At 36.9% G+C, this 18,338-nt stretch overlaps 1 long non-coding RNA gene across 1 annotated transcript; it reads right to left on the bottom strand.

The window, feature by feature from the left end:
- Nucleotides 1-3,910: 3,910 nt before the first annotated feature.
- LOC149135389 (uncharacterized) lies at nt 3,911-16,703 on the bottom strand. The gene is made up of 2 exons (XR_016242414.1): nt 15,624-16,703; nt 3,911-4,006 (listed from the first exon to the last, which is right to left on the bottom strand). It is a non-coding gene; the product is annotated as an uncharacterized LOC149135389 (long non-coding RNA).
- Between the last annotated feature and the right edge of the window lie 1,635 nt (nt 16,704-18,338).

Genomic DNA, 18,338 nt, shown 5'->3' with positions numbered 1-18,338 from the left:
AAAATGGGAGATAAATAGGTTGAGAAAAAGAGTGGAGGGTAAAGCGAAAGAAAGGAGAAATGGAGATGGTAACAGAGGTAAAAGTGTTGGAAAACGTTGCGTGTTTGGGAAGAAATAAGGGTCCAGTTGGTGTGTGATACTTGCTCCATTTTCAGAAGACATTGTTATTCTGTTGCTGTTTGTAGTGGTGATGGTATCGGTGGAATAATAATTTTTTTTTTTTTTATTATTATTATTATTATTATTATTTTATGTTTGACTTTTGTTTTGCATTTGTACAAGTTGGATCCAAGTCTCACCCAGAGACCTCAAGAGACAACAAGTTAGAAGTTCATGTAGGTGTTATGCCTAGGGTACCATATATTTGCATTTGTACAGTTTTGTTCAAGTGAATGTTTAAGAAACCATAAGAAAATTATGTGTTTGCTTTAAAATTTGAGATCACATAGACAGTATTTTACGTAGGATATGGGCAGTTCCCATGAGCACTATCTTTTGAACTTCAGCCATTTTGGGGTTTCCTGGTATCTGAGCTAGGTAGTAATCAGCCCGTTTCGCTGTCATTCCCAGGGCACCTGTGACAATAGGTATTGTTTTCGTCTTCAGATTCCACATTTTGCTAATTTCTATTTCAAGATCTTTATATTTGCTCAGTTTTTGGTAGGTCTTGACAGATACGTTTATATCGATTGAGACAGTCATATCAATGAGGAGGCATGATTTTTGTCTGAAGTCTTTCAGTATGATGTCTGGCCTATTTGCGTCTATCTTTCTGTCAGTTTGAATGGTGAAGTTCCAGAGGAGTGCAATGTGATCATTTTCAAGTACTGGGGGTGGTTTGTGTTCCCACCAGTTTTTATCATGGGGCAAGTCCAGGTTTTTGCATATTACCCAGTGAATATATTGTGCAGCTCTATCATGCCTGTTGAGATACTCTGTAGGCGCAAGCAGACTGCACATGGAGACAACATGATCGATGGTCTCATTTTGTTGTTGGCATATACGACATAATGGGGAGCTGCCGTTCTTTAATATGTTGGCCTGGTAGTTCTTTGTAGGTAGGCATTGATCTTGGGCTGCTATGATAAACCCCTCTGTTTCTGATTTCAAGCCAGAGGCCATTAACCATTGGTGGGTAAGGGCTTTGTCAATATCTGCATTATTCGCTCTCTTTGGGTATTTGCCATTGAGAGGTTTTCCATGCCATTTTTCAGTCATAATAGCTAAGGCAGCAATTTTAGCACGAGTTTTCAAGCGCTTAGCTTTTTGTGCAGGTGTTTCTAGTTCGTCTAATTCTTGAATTTGTTGCAATTGGAATTCACTTAGATATTCCTTTGCCTGTTTTGTTACTGAGTAAGATGCTTTCTTGCTTTCATATTTTAAGACAAGTTTTAGCATCCAGTCCTCAGAGTTTTTCAGATAGGTGTCTAGGCCAATTGTGGCTACCTTCATTGATAATGCCAGCTGTAGAAGTCCTCGGCCTCCCTCTTTTCTTGGCAGATAAAGACGTTCTATATCTGCCTTAGGGTGGTGCATTCTATGCATTGTCAACAGTTTTCGTATTTTTCTGCCAACATTACATATTTCAGTAATTGACCAGTTAACGATGTTGAAACTGTAAGTCACGACTGGTATGGCTAGAGCATTGATCGCTTCGATCCTGTTTCTCGCGTTCAGCTCTGTCTTCAGTATTGTTCTCACCCTGCGATAACATTCTCTTCTGATCCTTTCCCTCATCACTGAGTGCTTGATATTGTCCCCTTCAATTACCCCTAGGTTATTATTATTATTATTATTATTATTATTATTATTATTATTATTATTAAGGCGGTGAGCTGGCAGAATCGTTAGCGCGTCGGGCGAAGTGCTTAACGGCATTTCGTCTGTCTTCATGTTCTGAGTTCAAATACCGCCGGCATTGACTTCGCCTGTCATCCTTTCCGGGTCGATAAATTAAATACCAGTGAAACACTGGGGTCAATGTAATCGATTAGTCCCCTCACCACAAATTTGAGGTGTTATGCCTCCAGTAGAAAGGATTATTATTATTATTATTATTATTATTGAGTGAGAGAGCAATGCATGCCATCACTGGGGTAAAATATACAAAGCCCTATATACCCATCATGACTACCCGTCTGATAAGGGTACACCAGGCACATGCATCACAACCATATGTGCGAGACACGGCGATCTCATATCAAGATAAACAGCGCATGACCTCGCAGGTGGGGCCCAGTTAGAATTTTCTTTAGGTCGAGTAGCCCATCCCGCTCAAAAGGTCCCTGAATAAGGTTTGTTTAAGGATGTTGAGCAAAACACCCATGTTTCCAAAGGTGAATTATTCAAACCCCAAATAATTCAGTCTCAACACATGGCTATGATGCTCCCCCACTACTTATGCTCATGATCAGAGATGCACATATCGTCAGCCACCAAGGGACATGCTCAACTGGGTAAGGTCAAACAACTGACAAGCAAATCTGTGGTATTAAGCAGAATATTTGCTGTAGCCCATCTTTTATACCAAAACAAAACAATGTACATGATAACACTTCCAATCAATTAAGATCAGGAGCCATGAGAGCCACTGCCTTGTACTGCATTCGGGCATTATTATTATTATTATTATTATTATTATTATTATTCAGTGGTTTGATTTTTATTGCGTGTTATCACTGCACTGCAGAGCGCACTTCTGTGTGCCTTGGGTATTTGGTGTAGTCTGTTTTATTGTTTTTACTCTTACTATATTGAACGTGATTTCCGCAAGATGTGTGCGGTACCAAGCTGAGCTATTTTCTGCACTTCAGATATCATTGTAAGTCCTGGGGTTTTACTTATGTATTTGTTTGTATATTTTTTACCATATCTCGCCTGTTGCTGTTGTATTTTTATTTTACCCTTTCATCTATCCGCACTCGATAAAATAAAGTGCCAATAAAGACCACACAAGTGCAACGAACCTCTGCAGAATGCATGAGAAGAGTAAGTCTTGCGCAGAAAGAGTACAAGCAGAGATACGATAAGGCATCCCAAAACCTTCACTGGCTACTATGACGGAAGTATGGATATGAGGTAACAGGTGTTTGGTACCAACATACACCACAGAAGGTAATGGACGAGAATGGGAAGGCAAAAATCCTCTGGAACTTTCTTTTGACTGCCAGACAGACAAGGTGTTAGAGCACCGAAAGCCGGACATAGTAACCTTTAGGAGGGACAAAGAAATGCCTAATAATCGACGGGGCAGGACCAAGAGATCATAATATTATCATGAAAGAGCAAAGATTGATAAATATGGAGAGCTGAGAATTGAGATCGCCAAGATGTGGCAGCTACGAAAGTCAAACAGACGTTGTCCTTATTGTCATCGGTACATTGGGTTCAATACCACCCAATCTGGAAACTTTAGAAATACCCTACATTCTAGGTGTATTGCAAACATCGGCATTACTTGGAACTGCATGCATATTGCGTAAAGTACTGTCTGTCTGAGGTCCTTGTTGTGACTTAACAGACAGTACAAACCCCCGGTAGACACAATATCTTCAATCGACAACAGCACAATATTGGATACTGTGCGACGTCTTAAATAATAATAATGATAATAATGATAATAATAATAATAATAATAATAATAATAATAATAATAATAATAATAATAATAATTTGATTTATTGGCTACCAGGACGAAGGATGAGAGGCGGGAGCAATACAAAGACGGTCATATGTTTGGGCATCTCCAATCAGTTCCTCGACGCCAAGCGTCAACCTGTTCTCTAACACTGTTGGTGTTTTCTGTGACATTATTGTTGTTCCCTTGATGTTTGTTGAAATTGGTACAGCAGGTGTTATTCTTGTTGTAGCTGCATTCTGCCGCAGAGTGTTGCTCCCGAAACAGGTCGACTTTGCCTTCCATCCTTTCGGGGTCGATAAGTTCCAGTGAAACACTGGGGTCGATTTAATTGACTTGTCCTCTCCCCGCAAAATTTAGGACTTGTGCCTTCAGTAGAAAGAATTCTTATTATTATTATTATTATTATTATTATTAGCAGCAGCAGCTGCAGTAGTGGTAGTAGTAGTAGTAGTAGTAGTAGTAGTAGTAGTAGTAGTAGTAGTAGTAGTAGTATTCGAGCTAACAGAACCGTTAGTACCTCGGACGAAATGCTGCTAAGCCTCCCCCCTACACACACACACGTGTCAAGTTTCAAGGTCTGTTGGATAGGAGTTAAAGTAACAAATTCACAAACACGCAAACTTTCCATTTATTATAAATATATATGCATGTGTGTGTATATATGTTTGTGCGCGTGTCTTTCTCCCCCCCCCCCCCCATCATCGCTTGACAACCGATTCTGGTGTATTTACGTCCCCGTAACCTAGCGGTTCGGCAAAAGTGACGATAGAATAAGTACTAGGCTTACACAGAATAAGTCCTGGGGTCGATTTTCTCGACTAAAAGCGGTGCTCCAACATAGGCGCAGTCAAATGGCTGAAACACGCAAAAGAATAAAAGAATATATATATATATATATATATATATATATATATTCTTTTAACGTTTAAGTTTCAATTTGAACTGCAACAACATTTTGATTAGTATAGTTTTTACTTTGTTTAAAGACTTTATATCATTGTTTGAAAAAATAAGTATTCTTGTATTTTTTTATTATTCAATTGATTAAATGATAATTAAATAAACGTTTTTAGTCTTAGTCTAGCTTTAATTATTGCATCGTTTAAATATGTGCTAATATTATCTTGATTATTATTTTAGCCTTAAACTTCGTTCAAATTGTATTTAAAACGAAAAAATTTATTTAAGTTGGTTTTTGTATATAATATACCTGTTACCATATATTATAATGGACGTAGGGCTGATTATGGAATGTTTATTATTTTGATATTTTTAAAAATATTTTTCTTTATACAATAAGTATTTTATATAAATTCATTTGGTATTTATCGTTGGTTGATATATACATTCATTTATTATTATTATTGTTGTATTTTGACCTGAAGATTAGCTATATTTTTGAATAAAATTGATTTTCGATAGTTTTAATCGATTTTAATCGATTTAAATTTCCTTTCTATTTGAAAATTAGTTATGAAACACGTGTAGTCATTTTATTATCTTTATCTTATGATATTTACTTTGTATTATATTATACTCATTTATTGTGCTTTTAATTATTAATTTTTCTATATGTGACAGTGGATTTTCATCGATGAGTTCATGAACTTTGGTTCTTTTCCCTAAAACTATATATTTATATATATTTTATTCTGTGAAACTTAATTTAATTTTAATGAAATGATTTTAATTGAGTTTTTACCTGTAATATTGGATTTTATCCCTAATATTATTATTATTATTATATATATATATAAAAGCAAATTTGTTGTTGAAAATGCACCTAAATTTGAAAAACTTGTAATTACTTGAAATAAATTTAATTACATATATACCAAACTAGTTTCAACAATATTTTTTGTTCATAAATGGTAAAAATTTAAACTTATGAATTAGAAAAACATCTTTAAAAGTTTCAATTTTGACAAAGTAAAATATTTATAACAGAGAAATTTAGAACTATGAATTAGAAAAACATGTTCAGAAATTTCGATGTTGATAAGTTTAAATGTTCATAACAGTCAATAATATTAAAACTGTGCATCAATTTGTTTGAATGTACTAAGCTCATTAGTGTTAGTAGGGATCGACAAGAAATGAATATCATCAAAGTTTCAGTCATACTAAGTTAAGAGGGAAAAAAAGACAAGGGAGGAATGAAGATAGTAATAAATGGGATTTGGTTTATAGTTTCCCTGATCCTCTTTCCGTCGTGTGTAGGAACTTTCGCTTGTAGCGGTGTGTTTTTCCCCGCGAGCGGATCTGATTTTTGATTCGTTACAGTACTGGTAACGCTTGTTTTTCCGGTGGTCAAGTTTGTCGTTTTACCTGGTTGGCTTCCCTATGGAGAACGGTTATCAGTCATTCCGGTTGGTTGATTCTTTTAAAGGGTCATTTTGTTGTATTTGCTGAAGTTCGGTTTTGATCGGTCTAGAGTTAGATGACGATAACAACTGCTGTTTGTAAAATTTCAATGGCCACGACACAGGTAACATTGGCAACTGGTGTTTGTATGGTGATTTGGAGTTGCGGTTTCGAAACCCGGGTGGAAGGCTGTTACTAAAGTTTTAAAAAAATGTTTGTTGTTTCTGGCTGTTTTTCGTGGAGTAATTGAGTCTTTTTCCCTTTTTCTTTTTAGTGCCTTTTCTTCTTTCTAAAGGATATTCAGCTGTGGCTTATATTTTTTAATGAGTATGCTTTCTTTATTTAAACGGAATTGGGTTGAAGTGTTTCCAGTGCATTGATAGAGGGGGAAGATTTAGTATTTCAGGTTTATGTTTAGGGAGCATTGATTTAGGTGTTTGCTTACGAGAATTTTCCTAGTCGAGTGATCTCGGATTTGTTGCCTGTGCACCGTTAGTCTGTCCCTCAAGTTTGAACTAGTCTGACCTATGTAGTCTCCAGCACACCCTCCACATTTGAGAACACAGATTAAATTCTCCGATAGCACAGGTGAAGTGATTTTTTATGGTAAAAGTTTGACGTGACTTAAATTTGTACGTTGAGCCCTCTCAGAGGAAGATGTACGTTCCGCAGTTAGGACGGTTGCACTTTTTAACTAGTGGGGTTAACCGAACTTCAGCAAATACAACAAAATGACCCTTTAATAGAATCAACTAACCGGAACGACTGATAACCGTTCCCCACAATTTCTCCCAGTCGCTCAGCTGTTCCATTCATGCAGTCTTCCTGGTGCGACATCGTTGAGCTGCTTCAAGTTCTGCTATTAATCGTATACTGCAGAGTGACCACAATTAAAGGCAGTGATCCAGACGGCTGAGCACAAATGTCCTCCATAGAACTAGCATAGTTTCCTTGTCCCTTGTTCTAAAAGTTCTTAGAATCCATCCGATCATTCGCCTCCACACTGCCACCATCTTGGTGATATGTATGTGAAACGAGGCATCGTTGGCCATATCAATCCCAAGATCACGCACTGTATGTGACTCTGGGATTGCCACTCCTTTCGGTCCAAAGTATCGTTGTTGCGGCTTCTGACCACCAATTAGCAGATAGCTGAGGGCATGGAATTTGCCTGCATTAAATGGCATGTTGCTTTGCTCAGCCCATTTATATTTATGGTATCCAGGGATTTCTGAGGAAGATTATCATCAGAAGAGTCTTTGATTATTTATACTACATTTGTGTCGTCGACATAGCTAATAAGTGTGGCTGTCTGTGTAACTAATGGCATATCTGAGAGAGAGCTACCATGAACAGCAGCGGCACCTATACAGTACCCAGAAGCAAACCATATACTTATAAATATATTCCTACATGTTCAGATACACACACTTTTTGGCGCACAAATAGAAAAATACAATACATCTAGTACAGTTGATTTTATTTGTTCGAACCTGATTCATATATGTCTGTGTATATATATATATGTGTGTGTATATATAGATTATATATATATATATATATATATATATATATGAATACACCCATAAATACATGCTCACATACACACACGTCTGTGTGTGTATGTATACATATGCATATATATGAATACACACTCACATATATATATATGAACGCACACTCATATAGATACATACATGCATACAACATATGCGTTTCCTCTATAACCGTTTGATTGCTTTTGTGTACACTTCGTTTATTATTTTGTCGAATGTCACAAAATTTATTGAATGAATATTTACTAATAGATAAACACACATACTTGTTCTCATTTCAGAACTTGTCATTCTTCTCTTTCTTCTTTCTTTTTCTTCTCGTTTTTTTTTTTTTTTATTCTTATTTTAATTGCAATTCCAGCACTGGCACCCACGTAACCACTACCACCATCATCATCATCGTCATTATCATCATCATCATCATCTCGTAGCAATGCTATAAATATGTACTATATGAATATATATGTGTGTAGGCCGATATGTATATATATAGATAAGTGTACATATATATAGAGAGAGAGAGAGGGGGAGAGAGAGAGGAGGAGGAGAGAGAGAGAGGGAGAGGAGGAGAGAGGGAGAGAGGAGGAGAGAGAGAGAGTGATAAGGAAAGAGGGTGAGAGTGATAGAAAGATGAGTGTGTGCGTATAAATGTACATGTGTATTTGTGTTTCTATATGTGTGTGTGTGTGTGTGTACGTAAACGTGCAAAACTCTTTGTAGGAAATGTCTATGTGTATATGTATACGAAAAGCTTATGTCTATGTGTGTGTGTGTGTGTGTGCAAAAGGTGTGTTTGAGATTAATATATTTACTTCTCTTTTAATACCATTTTGTTTTGGTGACCTAGATTTTTTCTACTTTTCTCTCTCCCTCCCTACCTCTCTCTGTGTCTCTCTCTCTCTCTCTCACTCACTCTATCTATCTATCTTTCTTTCCATCTATGTTTTTGATATTTTTATATCCAAGTTTCGTCTGACGTCAGACGATACATTAACGCCATTAACCAGATGTAAACGATATGACTCCACAGGCATTCCAAACTTACCTTGGCTACAATGTGTCACAAAACTCTACCTGTCAAACGATATTCCCGCCCTCCGTCACGTCATTGTTGCTAATTTACGTCAATATTTCCAAGAAAAGTTATATATAAATACATATATTACCCACCCATTACCCGCACTAAGTGACTTTTGACATAAGCCAAACACCGAGGGTAACTAAGCCATCTCTCACCTATTTCTTTCATATAGATTTTTTTATAGTTCACTTGTTTGTTACTATTTTAAGGTTTCTTTTACTGCCAGACTAAAAAGTATGATTGAAATATACTGCCCGATTATTTCAGAGATCATTTCAGACAATTTGTTCTGGCAGAAGTATATGAAAGCAGAAGTATATGAAAGCAGAAGTATATGAAAGCAGAAGTATATGAAAGCAGAAGTATATGAAAGCAGAAGTATATGAAAGCAGAAGTATATGAAAGCAGAAGTATATGAAAGCAGAAGTATGAGAGTAGAAGTATCTGCAGAAGTATTTGAGAGATGCTGCATTAAATTAACTGGGTTTTTAGCTTGCGGGACTACTTTACGAATATTTGTATCTCATCATCTGCACTCTGTTCGTGCCAACATCACTTAATAGTCAAAGGAAAATTTGTGTTAGCGGTCAATAAATCTCATATTGCAAGGTTCCTCAAACCAAGTTACATCTACCTCTAAGGAGCACGCAAGAGAAATTGAGGAAATGAACAAAGATTTTTAAAATACTGAAATTTCGAAGTAATCACGATCAACTAAACCTATCTCATGTGTTGTGTCTTGTAAACTTTATCTAAAATTAGCACATGCCATCACTGTAAATTATACAACATTTGAGTCCTTAATAGTTATTTTTAGTTGTTGTTGTTGTCGTCTGCTTTCTACACTAAGTTGTTTTTAGCGGCAGAAGCAAACTAATTTCGCTCATCCAGAAAACTTTTATATTTTCGGTGAAACTTCTGAGTAAAAACGTGCTGAATTGGGCGTAGTCGTGATTTTGTGGTAAGAAAGTACAAAGGTCACTTCCCAAGTTCATGGTTCCGGATTCGGTTCAACTGCGTAGCACCTTGGGCAAGTGTTTTCTACCATAGCCCCGGGCCGAGCTAAGTCTTGTGAATGGATTTCGCAGACGGAAATGTGTGTGTGTGTGAGAGAGAGAGAGAGAGAAAGAAAGAGAGAGAGAGAGAGAGAGAAAGAGAGAGACAAAGAGTGTGTGTGTGTGTGTGTGTGTGTGTGTGTGTGCGTGCGCGCGCGTGATGTGTATGCGCTTGACAATCGGTGTTGGTTTACTTCACCGTAACTTCGGTAAAAAATTACTCATAGAATAAGTACCAGATTTTAAAAAACAATTACTGACATTGATTTCTTCGAGTAAACACTTCAAGGCCGTTTGGCTGCAGTCAAATGAGTGAAAGAAGTAAAATATAAAAGAAAAGAATTGAAAACAATTTCTATTTTTTTCTTTTTTTTTAAGTTTGTCGATTTGTTAGTTTGTCATGTCGTTTTAGCACTCGTAGATCAGTTTGGAATATTTATATCATATATAAGTGACAACTACAATATTTGTGCTTTTTAAATTCAGGAAATGATGATGTACTCTAGTTTACAAAAAGACCATACAATGTAGCATGCGTCGTGTTTGATTCAAGAAATGGACGATAAAGTTTTGTCATAAAGTTTATGTCATAAGTTTATGTCATAAGATTCTATTAAACCATTCAATGAAGACTGTGAACGGCATTTCTCAACCAACCATCTTTATGCAGCCGACAAAGACTTGTTTTTCGAATAGAAGTCATCCAATATGAAACGTATGTAATATAACCAGAGTGGACAAGTATTTCAATAGAAGGGAGCTTTTCTATTTGCTCTATTTGGGTCTCCTGAAAATTTTAGAAACAAAAAAAGTTCACAGAATCGAGGAAACTTTGATCTTCTATAAATACTGTTGTTTATGTTGGAAAAAATGCTTCGAAGAAACCGAACGCGTTGCCACTGTCAAATGATATTGTTTGAAGTATATTTGCCATGTTAAAAGATGTAAAATATTGGAATATTGGAAATCAAAGAGGCTCCGTTAGGTATTTTTACCGTTTACTTTGACAAGTCTACAGGCATATTATCTAACACTAAGCAGATTGCGTAAAGATCCGGATTGTGAAGAATTAGGATTTTAAGGAATAATTCATTCTGGAGGTAGTGCCTTTGTAGTAATGCATGTCTATAAACCATGCAGTGCACGATTCATACGTATACATTATGTACAAAAACAACAGTCTCTGGCTCTCGAATCTATCTCCATCAAGCTGTAGGTATGGTGTACTTTGCTAAATTTAATATTTTGGACATAAGGGTGACATGTTTGTTGTGCCAAACTATTGATGCTGATAAAGAAGTAAATTTATTTTACACAGAAGTGAGATTGATTTCAAGTGGTAATGTGGGTAATTGATTTCAAGTGGTAATCTCGGGATTAAACTGAAAGAATTCTTTTCTAGAAATCAGAATGATAAAGCAATCCAATTTCCAGATAAATTTTCAGACAACAAATGGCCAATAAAGCTAACAAATCTGAATAATATTTTTTTTACGAGCCAATATAGTCAACAAGGCGTTCCAAAGCAAACTAGCTGCCGTTATAGACGCCATCGAAAGCGGAGGACATGACGAAATATGTGCTAACCCCGATAAAATTTGCTTTGCTGCGTGACAAATTTGACACCTGCTTTCCCGATATTAGGGAATTGGTTGATCAATTCGTTCGAAGTCGTTTAAAACTAATAGCGGATCAGTTCTAGTCAACCTGCAAGATAAATTTATAGAATTTATAAATGACTTTTGAAACCACTTTCCTAACAAAATGCTGGTATTCCGAAACGAAGTTTTAAGAGAGGGTACTGAAAAGTCCCTGGCTTTAAGGGTATCCGACACTATAGGGCTGTTACCTTTACGGGAGAGGTAGGATAACAATTTAGAAGATATGAAAAAAATCATGATGGCATACAACATATATCTCTTTTTTTGCAGATTCAAGGACATTTACATGAAACCTGTAAAGAGTCCATGTCCTTTATGAATAAATGAATGATAGCACACACGCACGGTACACATCATGTTAATTTATCATCTTATCAAAAAGGATTAAATAGACGATTCTGTTTTGATGCTTCTGTGACTGGTACTCTTTTCTTGAACTTACTGCGACAATCTGTCAAGTCAAGTATTCAAGAGGACTTTGAAGACGTAGAGCTTTATTTCCAGCATAATAGGGCATCCCCGCACTACGGTAGTATTGTAAGGGTCTACCATGATCAGATTTTTCCATAAACGTAGGTTGAACGAAAAGGCTCATTATAATACCCTTCGCGTTCAGCGGCCCTCACTCCACTAACTTTTTTTTTTCATGGAGATACACGAAGGATAAAGTTTACGGTACAAAATCTGCAACGGTTGATGGATTGAGGACGACCATAGAAAGAGAATACGCACAAATACCGAACAAAATGATGTTTTATGTTTGCGATTCCATTGCTTCGCGTTATCGGTAGTAGCTAACCCAGAACGTAAAAGATTCAATTCTGTCTATTAAACTTTGAAAATATGTATTTTATAAATACCGACTATAATTATTCAATGTGTGTGTGTGTGTATATATATATATATATATATATATATATATATATATTGGGGACATACTGTATATGGAGGCGTATAACAAAAATGATTTCTACTTCTATACATGTGTGTGTATGTATGTGTGTGTGTGTGTGTGTGTGTGAACTATTTTTGTCAAACCTATTCCATATATATATATATATATATATATAGGAATAAATATTTTTATATGTTCTATATATACCTACTCCTATAAATATACATACACACATATATATTGCACACACACATATATATATACACACACACGTACACACACATATGTGGGGGGTGTATGTATTCATATGTGTGTGTGAGTGTGTGTATGTACGTGTGTGTTTTGGGGGGGACATGTGTGAGCGTGTGTAATTGAATTGGCTGAAAGTCACACGTTTCAGTTTATATAATATACTATCCTGTTGGTCGTCATTTACGTCATAGGCTTCGCTTCACCTATTTAAGAAAACATATAATGGGAATATAGCGATTGAATGTCCGATAATATTTTTCTTTATATCTGTTTTGTAGAGTATTGTGTTATCACACATACAGGACAAACATAAGCGTTCATTCAGATCAAAACTCACTTGGGTGTGTGTGTAACGATTCAATTATTCAGTCGGTAATCAAAGTCACCCTTTGGGTGCGAATCTGTCAACGTCAAGAAAGACTTCAACTTGTTCCAAGGTAAAAATCAACTTGATTTTACTAATTAGTTAGATTGTAGCGATCCGCCTACTGATAAGATTTGGTGAATTTTATCTTTTAGTAGTAGCTACCTATTTTAATTACCTGTATGCAGACACATCTAGACGCGCAAACTGACCTAAAACTAAGAAAAAGTAAAATAAATGACGAATTGGCAGAGTCGTTAGAGCATCGGATAAACAGCTTTGCCTTATTTTTTAAAATTCTGTGCTCTCATTATTATTATTATTATTATTATTATTACTATTATTATTATTAATTATTAATTATTACTATTACTATTATTATTATATTATTATTTTAGGAATGATTGACGTAACTCTTCACAAAGGTTAACAGGCAAGACGAAGAGTACGATGCGATTGCAATAGGTAGTTTATTGGTTGAACGATATTTCGACACTCCGTGTATCTTTTACAAGTTCAAAATACAAATTGAAATTCAATTCAAAGATAGGAAACGCTGAAACATTCAAAATTAAATCGGAATAACTGCATTTCTTCCTGATAATGCTCTTCTCGGTACATGAGTCGATCCAGTTAACACGATTTTTTGCACCTGGTATCATTTTCAAATAGGTTTCAGTACCTTTTTTTTTATCATTCCTAGAGATCCTACAATCACTGGTAAGGTAGTCACCTTAAGGTGCCACGTTTTTTCAATTTCTATTAGCAAGTCTTTATATTTACTGATCTTGTCAAATTCTTTCGTCGCTATATTATGATCGCAAGGAATACTCATTTCAATTAATAAACACATCTTCTTTGTCTGATCTTTTATAATAATATCCAGTTTATTAGCTTTTATTGTTTTGTCGGTACGTACGGGGAAGTCCCAGAGAATCGACACATTTTCTCCTTCAGTCACAGCTTCAAGTTGTAGTACAGCAGTACATTATTATTATTATTATTATTATTGTTCAGTAGTTTTATTTATTATTATTATTATTATTATTATTATTTCGTTTTATCACAGGTTTCGTTGGAACTCGTTGGAACAGGTTTCACTGGAACTCCTGCAAGGCCCTTGCTACCCGCAGCCTACGGTGCCATGCTATTTGTTCTTTTTAGCGATCTAATACTTCCTGAGTATTCTGACAGTGCCAAGGAGGCAAACCTCTTGTAACAGTTCTACTGGGCGCTCGATTCTAATTTCATTTATATTCCTCTTGATGCCTTCTGATACTGTCCCCAAGGGCCCAACAATTATTGGCACTATCTTCCCCTTCTTTATTTTCCACAGCCGGGCTTTTTCGTACTTAATAGGGTTGTATTTATCTATGTTTTCGCTTTCCTTCTTGACTACTCGTGGGTCAAAGTATCACATTGTATTAGTGCACGACATTAAGGTGACATATACAGAAACCAAGTTACCAAAAGTAGAAAGGATTATTATCATCATCATCATCATCATCATTATTATTATTAAGGCGGTGAGATGGCAGAATTGTTAGCACGCCGAGTGAAATGCTTCACGGTATTTCGTCTGCCGCTGCGTTCTAAGTTCAAATTCCGCCGAGATCGACTTTGCTTTTCATCCCTTCGAGGTCGATAAAATAAGCACCAGTGGAGTACTGGGGTCAATGTAATCGACAATCCCCCTCCCCTAAAATGGCTGCCATTGTGGCAAAATTTGAAATCATTATTATTATTACTATTATTATTATTATTATTAGGCAGTGAGGTGGCTGAATCGTTAGCACACCGGGCGAAATGGTTAGTAGCATTTCGTCCGTCTTCATCTTCTGAGTTCCAATTCCGTCGAGGTCGACTTTGCACCTCATCCTTTACGGGTCAATAAAATAAGTACCAGTTGAGTATTGGGGTGGATGTAATCGACTTATCCACCTCACCCAAAATCCAGGTTTTGTGCCTATAGTAGAAAGGGTTATTATTATTATTATCATTATTATTATTACTATCGAAGCAGCGAGCTGGCAGGATCGTTAGCACGTCGGATGAAATCCTTAGCAGCATTTCGTCCGTCTTTACGTTCTGTGTTCAAATTCTACTGAGATCGATTTTGCTTTTCATCTCCTCGAGGTCGATAAAATAAGTACCAGTGGAGTGCTGGGGGGGGGGGGGTCGATGTAGTCGACTAGGGTCCTCCTCAAAAGTGTCAGACTTTCTGTCAATAATAGAACTGGTCACCGTTACTATTGTTACGCTGCACTCGACCTCCCAAAACACAACAGGATGTGTCCGATAGCTCAAAATACCGCGTAGGCGAATCTTAGCAAACCAATTTGCTTAGAGAGGAACAAGCAGTGGTCAAAGAAGTCAGAAAGGTTGCAAATAAGGCGGCGAGCGGGCAGAGTGGTTAGCACCTCGGGCGAAATGGTTATCGGGATTTCGTCTGTCTTTACGTTCCGAGTTCAAATTCTGCCGAGGTCGACTTTGCCTTTCATCTTTTCGGGGTCGATTAAATAAGTACCAGTTACGCACTGGAGTCGATATAATCGACTTAATCCGTTTGTCTGTCCTTGTTTGTCCTCTCTATGTTTAGCCCCTTGTGGGCAATAAAGAAAGAAGAAGGGTTGCAAATAACAAACAAAATCGTCGAGTATAACCAAAATACCAGCGCTTTAATTAAGAGGCCAATAACATTAATGAAATAAATATACAGTTCTTTAAAGAATTTTTAAAGAGTTCTTTCATTTACCTTTGAAATGTGAAGACTTCTTTTAGTGAGCTTTTCTTTTATTCACCAGTCTAATGATTTATTTTTTATCTCTTATTTTTCTTCTCTTTTTTTCCGACTGAATTCTGTTGTAACTTCCGAATTCACGGTACCATTCCGCATTCTTTACTTGCCAAGTTCACATTATCTTCGCAACAAATTCAAAACCTTGCACCTTGCAGAGTCACCAACTTCACACTCAATACCAAATACTGCGTCAACTGTTCCATACGAAATTGCCCGGCCTCATCGCTCACACCGACCGCATGGCACCGACTACTATATAAAACTGCTCACATCGGCTTCCAGCATATCACACATCAACGTAGCACATCGTCTTCCAATCCAAACTTCGAATCACCTGTTCACATTGGCTTCTAGTGCGAAAAACCCGCCACGTGTCCAAATCGTAGTCTTTATACTTCGCCCACACCATAAAAGCGCGCCAAAATCATACTGCTTAAGCTTTAAACAGTCACATGACTGTTTTTCGTCTTCGCTTGCAAAACTAGAGTGCAGTGTTCTAATTCGCGTCGTACGAATGAGAAATTATCTGAATATAATTTTTTTTCGTTCGTAAAACTATTGAAACGTCCAACTGGCAGAATCTTTGCCAATTCGGTAAAATGTTTAGCCACATTTCTTCTGGCTCTTTACGTTCTGAGTTCAAATGCAGCTGATGTCAACTTTGTCTGTTATCTTTTCGGGATCGAGAAAATAAAGTACCAAGTGGTGGGGGTTATTGCAGTGGACTTGCCCACTCACCTCGAAATTTCGGATCTTTTCCTTTTGATCAACAGGTCGAGAATTTTTTTTTTTTTTAACTAAACACTTTCAAACTTCGAATACTGGTAGAATGTGTCATATAAAACATCTTTTACTCTTAGCGTTGTTGAGAAAAGGTATTTACGAAGTTATTTCGTGTTAAAGTTGTCTTACGTTGATCAGGTAGAATCGTTAGCAAGCTGAACAAAACACTTAGCGATATTTCTTCCGGTTTTGTATATTCCAGCGAGTTCGTATTCCACCGAGGTCGATTTTGACTTTGACTTTCAGGGACGATGAAACAAATACCAGTTGAGCAGGAGAGTGGATGTAATCGTCTAGTCCTCTCCCTCAAAGTTTCAGGATCTATGACTATAGCAGGAAGGATTATCTCTTCACCTCATAGTTCGATGCACAATCATGGTATCATGGTGAATAAACGAAATATGAGAATGCTTAGCGATGAAGATACACTGATCAACTTGATAATCATTGTTGTTTTAGATATCAGCATACTTTATTTTATATCGCTTTTTGTGAACATGAGCGTCGTTGTTTACAGGTTTCCATTAAATCATTCATTGATTCACTGCTGCATTTTTGACCGTAACAATGACAAGGAATTGTTTGTGCAACAACAGCGAAACAAATATCACTAGGGGTTTCGATCTAAAGTATCTGTTCATTGGTTTTCTAGCTGATGTTTACATCTTTACCCAATATGAATTGGCGAAAGATGTGTGCGTGTGTGTGTGTGTGTGAACAGCCATGCACAATGTGTTACCATAAAGGAAAAATATGTCACTAAACGCGACTAAGGGTGTCAAGAAGCCTACACTGCTAGAAATATGAGCTACATTGCTCTAATGCTGTAGTAAAAAGACATAACTGTATACATATATGCTCTCGGGACTATAATCGTCCAAAAACACCTATTCGAAAATTCGCTATACTGAACGTTCGGTTTCGGCTCTTTCTGTAGCCTCGTCAATAAGGACTGTTCGTTCGGCTATTTCCGGTCTAAATCGACCGTCAGCATATATGCATTTTTCGTAAAAACTCATGGATGATCTAGCGGATCGCTAATGTGTATACAAAAATTTATATAAACAACTATGCGCAATGTGTTAGCATTAAGGAAAAATATAAGGATCTTTTCCCTTTCAACGGCAGATCGAGAAATTAATTTTTGTAACTAAACACTTCCAAACTTCGGACACTGTCACATAAAACATCTTTTACTCTTAGTGTTGTTGAGAAACGATTATATTTTCAGAAAGTGATAAGCGCAGAATCTGTGGACAAAACGGTGAAACCGTATGGCATATTACCAGCCAATGTACGCCACTAGCCCAGAAGGATTATAAGAGACGCCACGACAATATAGCCAGGCTTGTCCATTGGACACTTTGCAATAAGTATGGACTTGACAGAGCAAAAAAGTGGTACGACCACAAACCTGGAGGCATTGTCGAAAATAGAAATGCATAGATCTTGCGGGATTTTATGTTTCCGTGCGACCATGAAATTGAGAATAGGAAGCCGGACATACTCTTAATTGAGAAAGAAAACAAACTATGCTGGATCATAGATATAGCATGCCCGGCTGACAAGGTATGCGATAAGGAAGAAAGAGAAGTCGAGAGATATGACAGGTTAGCTTGGGAAGTTAAGCAGTTGTGGTCGATGAAAAAGGTAGCACTAGTACCAATAATTGTCGGAGGCCTGGGAACAGTGAGCAAAAACTCTCGAGAAGTACGTGGAACAAATAGGGGCTGCAATAAGGGTGGAGCACTTGCAGAAAACAGCACTGCTTGGAACCGCTCGAATACTCCGGAAGGTGCTCGAAAAATAAGAGGTGTTACCTTAGTTCACTGGTAGTGAACAGCTGACACTGTAGTACGTCTCCAGCGTTAGAAGCTGTGCAAAGGT

The sequence above is a fragment of the Octopus bimaculoides genome, chromosome 6, assembly GCF_046866305.1.
Source record: "Octopus bimaculoides isolate indiv1 chromosome 6, ASM4686630v1, whole genome shotgun sequence".
NCBI lineage: Eukaryota > Metazoa > Mollusca > Cephalopoda > Octopoda > Octopodidae > Octopus > Octopus bimaculoides.
Note: the sequence above shows the minus strand (reverse complement) of the source record. Positions and strands in the feature narration are given on the sequence as shown.